Genomic DNA, 9,745 nt, shown 5'->3' with positions numbered 1-9,745 from the left:
CAGTAACGATTTTAATTTAGGTGAGAATTTGACGTTGCACCTTTGACCATCCAGCTTTCCTGTCACATAGACACTGTGTGTGCTTGGCATTTTACACCTAGCTGTTGGGACTTTCAAGATGGGGGTCGGTGGGCGTCGCTCAACACCAACCACTACTGGTCTCCTTGAGGCCGACTTATTGGTGGTATTTTCTTACACTGGCTCCTCAGATGTCCTTGCTCCCCACAGTTCCAACAGCCTTTCTGGGTAGCAGCCTTTCCTGCTGTATCATCTCCTCTGTGTTGAAGTTGCCAGCATTGAGCTCTCTTGTGCCCAGGTTTGTTACAGTGCCAGCAAAGTCCCCCAAACCTCTCTGAAAGCTGACCTTTTCTGGCCTTGAATCCAGATGACTGTACCAACCTCGGTACCTCTCTGCTGGACTTAACGTAGGATTCAAATTCGAGAGCCCTGGCCATTGCATCCTGCGTGGTAGAGGGGTGTGCTTGCTTCACTTGTATCTTAAGTTGTGGACTGTCCAAGGCATCTACGAACTGATCCGTCAGCAACAACTTGAGGAGATCGGGTGGTGCAGTTGGGTAGGCCTTGTGTGCCATGCTTTCCAAGTCCTGTGCCAGCTCTTGCAGGCTCTCCCCTTTAGCACGGACTCTCGTCCTGAACCTGGCCCTGTAGACTTCTGACTGATTTTGGGTTCCGTACCTGAGTTTTAGAGCCGATACCAGTGCTCTATAGTTGTGCCTGTCGTCTGCTGACAACTGTCCAAGTATTTCCAGTGGTTGTCCTTTCAAGCTCGTTGCCAGATATACAGCTTTCTGCTCCTCTGTCCATCCATTCATCTCTGCCAGTAGCTCAAACGGTGCTTTCCCATCATATTCTTGTGGCTTCCTTCGTACTGGATCACTCCTATTACTGACATTCATATCTGGGATGTGACTTCTAACGGGACTGAATATGTCTGCATTAGGGTTTAGCTGCAGGGTCTGAATAGGGCTTGTCATTGTCTGGGGCTGCTTAAGTCGATGGTTAATGTATCCTCCTTGTGTAAAAGACAAAAAGTCGTCCTTTAACGTATCTAATTCGCTTTTAAATTTACTAATGTTATCCATTTGTACTTCTTGCCACTATTGTTGACTTTCCTGTAGTTGTTGGGGACTTTCTTCCTGTTTATTTTCTCGTTCCTCTTGTTTCTTTTCTTTTTCCTCCAACCACTAATTTCTCTTCTTGTTTCTTTTCTTTTTCCTCCAACAACTGCTGTAATCTCTCTTCTTGTTTATTTTCTCGTTCTTCTTGTTTCTTTTCTTTTTCTTCCAACCACTGCTGTAATTTGTCTTCTTGTTTCTTTTCTTTTTCCTCCAACCACTGTTGTAATCTCTCTTCTTGTTTATTTTGTTGCTCGAGCTGCCACTGTTGCAGGTTTTCTTGCAACTGCTGTTGTCTCTCTTCTTGTTTGTTTTCTTATTTATTTTCTCGTTGTTCTTGTTTCTTTTCTTTTTCCTCTAACAACTGTTGTAATTTCTCTTCTCGTTCTTCTTGTTTCTTTTGCTGTTCTTGTATTGCTGCCATTAAGTCTGCTAGGCTGTAGTTTGATTTGCCGCTTCTCGTTTCCATTTTTATTTATCCCACTCTCTAACACCAGTTTGTTACGCCTCCAGTCCTTAGTTAATTTTCCGTAAATTCTTTCCGACTAAACTTTAGCGACACAAGTCCTTTCTTAAATAAAACTGGTTTATTCTTTCCGAATACAACTTTACGATACACCTAATTTCAACAGTCGTGCGATAATTCTCAACGAACGTCTCACGTGCTCGAGTTCAATTACACACTCTCTGACTGCAGTTCAATTACTCACTACTACACTGTTGTCCCGTCACGTTGTCAACGTCTTATATATATATATACAAGACTAACACATATCTAGTAAATGCTAGGGCATTCTTGAAGGAACAGGATATTTCTAGAAAACGGGTGTCGTGATACTAGTCACGTGACCTCGCTGACGCAACAATATATTGATGCCTTCATACACATGACCTCAAGGTCTCCTACATAGTATGGAGTATCCACCAATATATTTGTTATGGGAAACTTTCTCACTGTCCCATTAATTAGCATACACAGACATATCTTGCCTGTCATCTGGTTATCCGATACTAGACTGGTTCTCACTGTTGCACTACTGCACCAAGTGTGTCATAGAACCTTCGCTTTCTTGTCACTGACATATTCTTCACCAATTGGCTTATTGTAATTTGTTTACACCTCTCAATATCTGTAACATGCTCTGATCACTACTGACACTGTTGATCCACTTGCGAACTTGAGCTGGCCATTAGTCATGCACTGATAAAGTTCCCAGCATGGCCAGGTGGTTAAGACATTCGACTCACAATCTGTGGGTCGCGGGTTCGAATCCCTGTCCCCCCAAACATGCTCGCCCTTTCAGCCGTAAGGGCGTTATAATGTGACGGTCAATCCCACTATTCATTGGTAAAAGAGTTGCCCAAGAGTTGGTGGTGATGACTAGCTGCCTTCCCTCTAATCTCACACTGCAAAATTAGGGATGGTTAGCGCAGATAGCACTCGTGTAGCTTTGCGCGAAATTCAAAAACAAAAAACAAACAAGCACTGATAAATCATGGAAATAGCACTTACTTCTTGTGTTGAATCTGAAATGTTTTCTTGAATATGTTTCTTCTCGCATCAGCATCCATGGTAACAGTCATTCTTTTATTATTTCTTGCCAGCACCATCTTTGTAGGTAGCTCCAGCTGCTTTATGTTGAGATTTCTGCTGTTCCTTGTTGGTGATGGAATTGCACTCCTTTGCAATGTGCCATATATTATAACAAATATAGCATCTCTTCTCCAATTTGTCTGTTAATCTCTTATCACCTTTGGTAGATTCCTGATTCTGATCAGCCACCACTGCTTTCAACTTTACTTGGATATTCTTGGGCTTGCCCGTTATTCTCCCTCAATGGGCTTCCATATACTATTCTGTCAGCTTGATTATCTCGTCCACGTCTTTTGATGCTCTCTCATTTAGGAACAGTGATATGTTAGTTGAGCACGTGCTCATGGACTGTTCACGTATTAGTAGGTCTGCCAGTCCCTCAAAACTATTGTCACACTCGGCCATGTCAGTCCATCTTGTGAAGTATCACCGTAGAAATGCCACAAACTGAAATACAGTTTTTCTAGTGTCCGATTTGACTTCTCTGAACTTCCAACGAAAACCTTTTTTTCAGTAAGTTACTAGCGTTTCAGCAAGGTTACTTTTAATTTGCCATAGTTCATAGGGCCAGATTAAGGCAGGAGCTGGTGGAGCTGCAGCTCCAGGCCCACTGAAAGAATAGGTCCACCACGCTAAAAAAAAAAGACATGCATTCCGTCAACAATGGATTCAGGGTTTAAAAAAAAGAAAACACGTGCGATCCCAGTCATCTGTGTTAGGCCTAGATTTATTACAGAAGAAACATTATATGATATGGAATGACTGAAGCCCAGTGAAAAACATTTCACTTTACAGAATTTAGAAAAAACAAAACAATTGAACGTTTCACAAATATTCGCAAAAATTTGTAAAATGTATAATTGTATTGTTTTTCCTCAATTTTGTAATTATGGAGTTTCACCAAGTACCGACGGTTTGAAGTATAAATTACATTTCAGTTTGTTTCTTGTTGGCAACCTGAGATTCAATTGTGAAAAATAAACAGATCAAAAACAAATGACTTTCAAGTAGTTAAAACATTTTTTTTTTTCAAACTTATGATCAAGAGAAGTTTTTTGCCGAAAAGGTATTTTATTTCAGAAATAATTCTAAAAAATTATATTTGTAGAAAACCTTATATACCTGCATATTATATTTCGTCCTTCTCTGCTTCAGATTGTTCTCGAGTTGACGAGTGCCCCTCGAAATTTTATGGAGTTCATGCGTTTGTACATAACTTGATCTGGTGTGGAATAACCTACCCTAGATTAAAGTTCATAAAGTTATTTAGGAAAGAAAATTATTATTTCATTACAGCACCCCCAAACCCCCAGCTGGAGGGGCTTCGTTCGCTATGCTCACTCGCGCTTTTCATAGCTCTTTAGGCCCGGCATGGTCAGGTGGTTAGGGTGCTCGACTCGCAATCTGCGGGTCGCGGGTTCGAATCCCCGTCCCACCAAACATGCTCGCCCTTTCAGCCGTGAGGGCGTTATAATGTGACGGTCAATCCCACTATTCGTTGGTAAAAAGAGTAGCCCAAGAGTTGGCGGTGGGTGGTGATGGCTAGCTGCCTTCCCCTCTAGTCTTACACTGCTAAATTAGGGACGGCTAGCGCAGATAGCCCTCGTGTAGCTTTGCGCGAAATTAAAAACAAAAACAAAAAACATAGCTCTTTCGGAAACAATTGAAATTAGTGCCCCTCTAATATTATATGTGCTCCTCTGTGTGTTATTGCTGCAGATGAGTCTACCTTTAATTACACTTTAAAATCCAGATTTTATTTGAAACTATAAAGAAATAATTAGAATAAGAGCTTATTCATGATTAAAATATAAAACAACAAATAAAATCTACATCTAGATAATCAAAAACTACAAGATAGGTCTCTTCAGCTTCATTCTCGTCAGGAGGGCCAATATGATTAGACATGGTATCCTCTGACTTATAGTTTTCCTCTCCAGCCTCCTGGTCAAGCCAATGTACCAAAGGCTTGTCTGTGATGTATGTGTGTGTGGCTTGTCGATGTGCTCCATATACGTTTAACATGTCTCATATTTGCTGTGACTCTTAGATTAGAAGATGTATTTCTTGTAGTAGTATTGAACAACACAGCTGGTTCCAAGTTGCTTTTATACTACTGGAATATACCATAAATGCACCCAGTCGGCAGATTAAAATAACCATTCTGTTACCATTTGATTGTAGCACTCATTCTGTCAACATGCTGCCTTCCTCAGTTGTTGCAGGTGAACCCATGTGCAATGAATCATCGTCGATTTCATCCACTCTATACTCTTGAAAACACTAGAAGAATGCTGGTAGGGAACCATACGTCACGTTCACAGGAAGTAGTTTTTCCTGTCTGAATATGAGAATTTTCAATAAACATCTAGTAGGTCCCTGTTTCATTACTCTATATGCTATCAGCACACATGTCAATTGTTCATCTCAGTCAGTTATGCTAAGATAAGAAACTTTGCAAGCATCTTCGTGGTAGTCATTATTACCTGTTCTACCAAACCATCAAGCTGGAGTTGATAAAGTGAAGAACTAATCTTCGCCACATCAAACAATTTACACAATTCACTAAATAGTTGACTTTCGAAATTAGCTCCCTGATCCATATGGATTTCTTCTCATTCTCTGAACCATGCTATCCAGTTCTTGGCTGACACAACTGTAATGATATGTGAAACCATTTTGACCAATGGATAAGCTTCAGCCCTCTTCTTGAAGTGGTCAGCATCAATGAGTATTTGTTGATGACTTTTTGCAATCTCTGGGAGGAGATCCAACAATTATCTGTTGGAGTTTACCCTACTTTAGTTACTTCTTCCTTTTGGTGTCAAACACTATACAGCACTTATATCGACACTGGGTATCTCAACTCACTTGTGGCCAGAAGAATTGCCTTTTGCAAACCTTCTTGCACTTGTAACTGCTTGGACAGGTGATACAGGTTATGTATATCTGTGCTATGCTCCTCTCTGTGTGCAAGTCATGAATGAATAAGCTATGGGTCCTTCACCTGAAGTATTAACTAGTTTGCATTTGCTATAGCTGAAATGGTTATAATTTTTCACCACCAAGGCTATTATTTCTATAGGACATTAATTCTAGCAACAATGGGGTCAGTGTAGTACTTTCACAGTTGCAAGATTGAGTAGAATGTGATAATATATACTATTTATACTTTCATGGCTCCTGAATGTAGATACTATACTTTAAAGAAAGAGCTACACACAGTGGTCGTCTTTTCAAAACTACTGCTACTACTTGCATGGTAGAAAGTTCACCATTTGGGAAGATCATACAATGATGAAGTGGTTATTAAAGTGAAAACCATGAAATGATAATAGAATGCAGAATAATGACTATACAAGAACATGGCTTTGTCATAGTTCATCACCCAAGCCTGAAACAGATACTGGAATAGAATAGTTCACTGCATAGTAAGACTTTGTACACTTGCGGAATATCCTGACCCTGTACATCATATGAGAATCTATACCAGTACTGGGGCATCCACTAAAACACGTTTCTGGGATCAGAATGTATTTTCACATTCCTTACTTCATCAAAAGTGCATTTCCACCTTTATGAAAGCTGAAAATTATGCTGCTATTTCAAGAATTTGGTCAAAATCATATCTAATATGGTGCAAAAACCGAGGAAACTGGAAACTTCTTTGTTCATCATAGGTCAAAGCCAATCTTTCACTCTAGCTAGCTATCTTAGCCATGTATGTCAAGGCTCCATCTCTTCCCTCACATCGTTATCAAGAAGCTCTATGTCTGTTCACATATGGATGGTAGACCCAAGGTATTGAACCAATAAAGACCTACTAGCATGTTCAGATATTCATTTGTTTACTGTAAAAGATGGCATCAGTATGAGTTACTGTGTTCAGTCTCTAAAGCTAACAAAGAATATTGGTGAACTGTTCCTTTTCTCCTGTCAATCATTACTGGAGATGACCAAGTACTTTGAGAAGGGTGTAAGATTCCATAAGCAGCACCTACTGTATTGTACCATTTTCAACCTTCACAGTGCCCAAGTAAGCTGATGTAGTAGTTGCTTTATTGAATGTGTATCTCCTGTGTCTATATGGTGATGAGTCTCCATTGTTCAACCAAATCATCCATCTGAGCTCACAAATACATCAGTACATTCACCCAACAAGTCACTAAGTTGTTCTTGCTACATTGGGTCAAGATGGTCAGTGCAATGATCAACCAACAAATTCAGGAACGTCAACAGCTATGTATCTGCTTTCACCTATGGTATGACAAATGCAATACTGGCTTTACTACTAGTGTTGGTTACTTCTACTGTGCTCACCTCCCCTACGACCATTCCAGTGTATAGTTAAATAGCTGGACATTCATAGTTACAAAGCAACACTATTACTTTATCCTTTGTTAGATAGATCACTGTCTAAACAAATACGGTCTGATTTCCGAACAGAAAGAAGTTTATTTCACGTGTAGCTTCTGTAACCATATTGCACAGCACCCATACATCAGCTTTATTCCAGATTAAAACAAAACTCCACTTGTGTACATGAATGTGCTTTCCTCCCCTCTGCAACATCCATTTGTATAGTTCATTGTTCCTGGGCTTCATCTGAGTGGCATTGGATGAACTTTTCATGGAACATTGGCTTACCTATTGCAGAGGCGTAACTAATAGACAAGCTCTGTAGTATGTCCACTCAAAGTATGCCAGTTACAGATCTGAGATTAAAATGGCTACCTTCATCCTGCAGGTGACACCTACTAGATTGTGCCAGAAATTTATCTCTCCTCTAACATACTATCTATCACCATTTGCTACAATGAGGGTGTTATCTACTGGCTGTAGTGATGATCTCACTTGGATGGTCTCAAAGATGGCGAGGTCCACTAAGTTTCTTGCCACTCGTGTAACAATTAGGAACTCAGTCTTTTGCCCTTTTACCCTCAATAGAACATACCACGTTCCATACAGCACTGACAAAACTTGGATGAATACTAAGCTGTTTAGTGCAAGAAGTTCGCCATATTCTTTCAAGTCAGTAGTCAAGCCTTACTTGGGCTCCATCAGTTTCCTGGGGCATTTGCCACAACATCAATCACTTTTTGCTAAGCATTCCAGACCTTCTGATCTGATACCTCTTCCTACATTGCTGCTCGACAAAGTGCTGATAATGTGGGTTGGCTATCAACTGTTGAACCATTGATTGAAACAAATATCTCTGCTGTCTTTGTTACATGACAAAATATGGGTAGTTCCTTTAATAGGGTCCCACCAATCCACAAGTTCTTCCTGTGCTGGATAATATCCAGGCAGAGACATAAAAATGTCCTTCATGTGGTATAATCCTGCCCATTTACTAGAAACCAGAGTAAGTACATTACAGTGTCAGAATTTGTGTGTGACTGGTTAACCTTTGGTCTAGGTTTAGTCCAACATGGAAGAGCTGTCACAACAGATTTTATACTCTTTAGTAACTAGGCCAAATTTACCACTTCAAGCAATTTCACTATGTTTCATTGATCTTGTCTCCAATCAGATTTTTAAAAAAATATTTCAATATTCATTTTAGCTCCTCAAAATCCTGTATTCTTCCTCTTACTTCTTGACCTTCTTTTAACGCTTTCACCATCACTATCAAGCTTCGATCTCACATTTAGCTCTGGGTGTCATGTTGAAAGTGAGCCAAAGTTCTATCTTATTTTCTATTTTTATCAAAATAATCTTATTTCTGACACAAGTATGGTATCATTGTTCTATCTTTGGGTCGGTTCTTTTAAATTATTTGGTGAAAATAATACTGTTGCGTCAGCGAGGTCACGTGACTAGTGTCACGCCACTCGTTCTCTCGAACCTTCGGGAATTGTCGGGAGATTACTAGATATAGGGTAGCCTGGTATATATATATAGGAGAGTGACAACGTGACGGGAGAATGTGAGTAGGTAGTGAGTAATTGAATTGCAGTCAGATAGTATTGTTGAAGTTGAGCACGTTCGTTGTTATAGCGCGACTGTTGAAAATAAGTGTATCGGTAAAGTTGTATTCGGAGAGAATAAACCAGTTTTATTAAGTAAGGACTTGTGTCGCTAAAGTTTCGTCGGAACGAATTTACGGAAAATCAATTAACGACTGGAGGCGTAACAATACGAAGTCAAGTATACGTGACGATATTAGTTTATTTCTTCCCTAATGTTTGTTACAAGTTACTATAACTTGTACACAGTTATACTTGTTGACTAAGTTCACAAATAACACCTCTATTTTCAACAGAAATGTACTCACTAACAAATGAACTTACTTGTATAATTACACGCCTAATCGATCGTGTAACTGAATATACTAACTACTTAGTCAATGATTAAACTGAAAACTAACTCAATGCATTACTGGTTCTCATATTTACTATGTATCCTTGTTACTAAAGTTATTTTCACACCTTTGTGTGTGTGCGTTTGTTTGTCAGCAAGATTTCCAGAAACAGCTGAACAGCTTTGAACGAAAGTTGGTATACATTTGGACTTACAAGTGATTAGTTTATGGAGGGTCAAGGTCAAAGTCTCAGCAAGACCTCGAAAATAAAAAAAACTTCCTATTTATTAACATTGGAATCGATTTTTCATGCTATATTTGTTCTATAATTCAGTCAAAATGATCAGATTTTGATCAAACTTGGTGGACATATGCAAAATATTATTCCTCATTGTCCTGCCGAAAATGATCCGGGCCGTTGATAATGACAGACATACGGACACAATTTCGTATTTTTTGAGAGCCGAATATGGTCAATGTTGTGTGGCGGAGGTATTCGCTCAACTAAGTGTTCCTCTAGTTTCTAGATATGTTACAAAAAGCTTTCGATTATTGTTTGAATTTCGCGCAAGGCTACACGAGGGCTATCTGCGCTAGCCGTCCCTAATTTAGCAGTGTAAGACTAGAGGGAAGGCAGCTAGTCATCACCACCCACCGCCATCTCTTGGGCTACTCTTTTACCAACGAATAGTGGGATTGACCGTCACATTA

Source organism: Limulus polyphemus, unplaced genomic scaffold (assembly GCF_000517525.1).
Source record: "Limulus polyphemus unplaced genomic scaffold, Limulus_polyphemus-2.1.2 Scaffold659, whole genome shotgun sequence".
Taxonomy (NCBI): domain Eukaryota; kingdom Metazoa; phylum Arthropoda; class Merostomata; order Xiphosura; family Limulidae; genus Limulus; species Limulus polyphemus.
Note: the sequence above shows the minus strand (reverse complement) of the source record.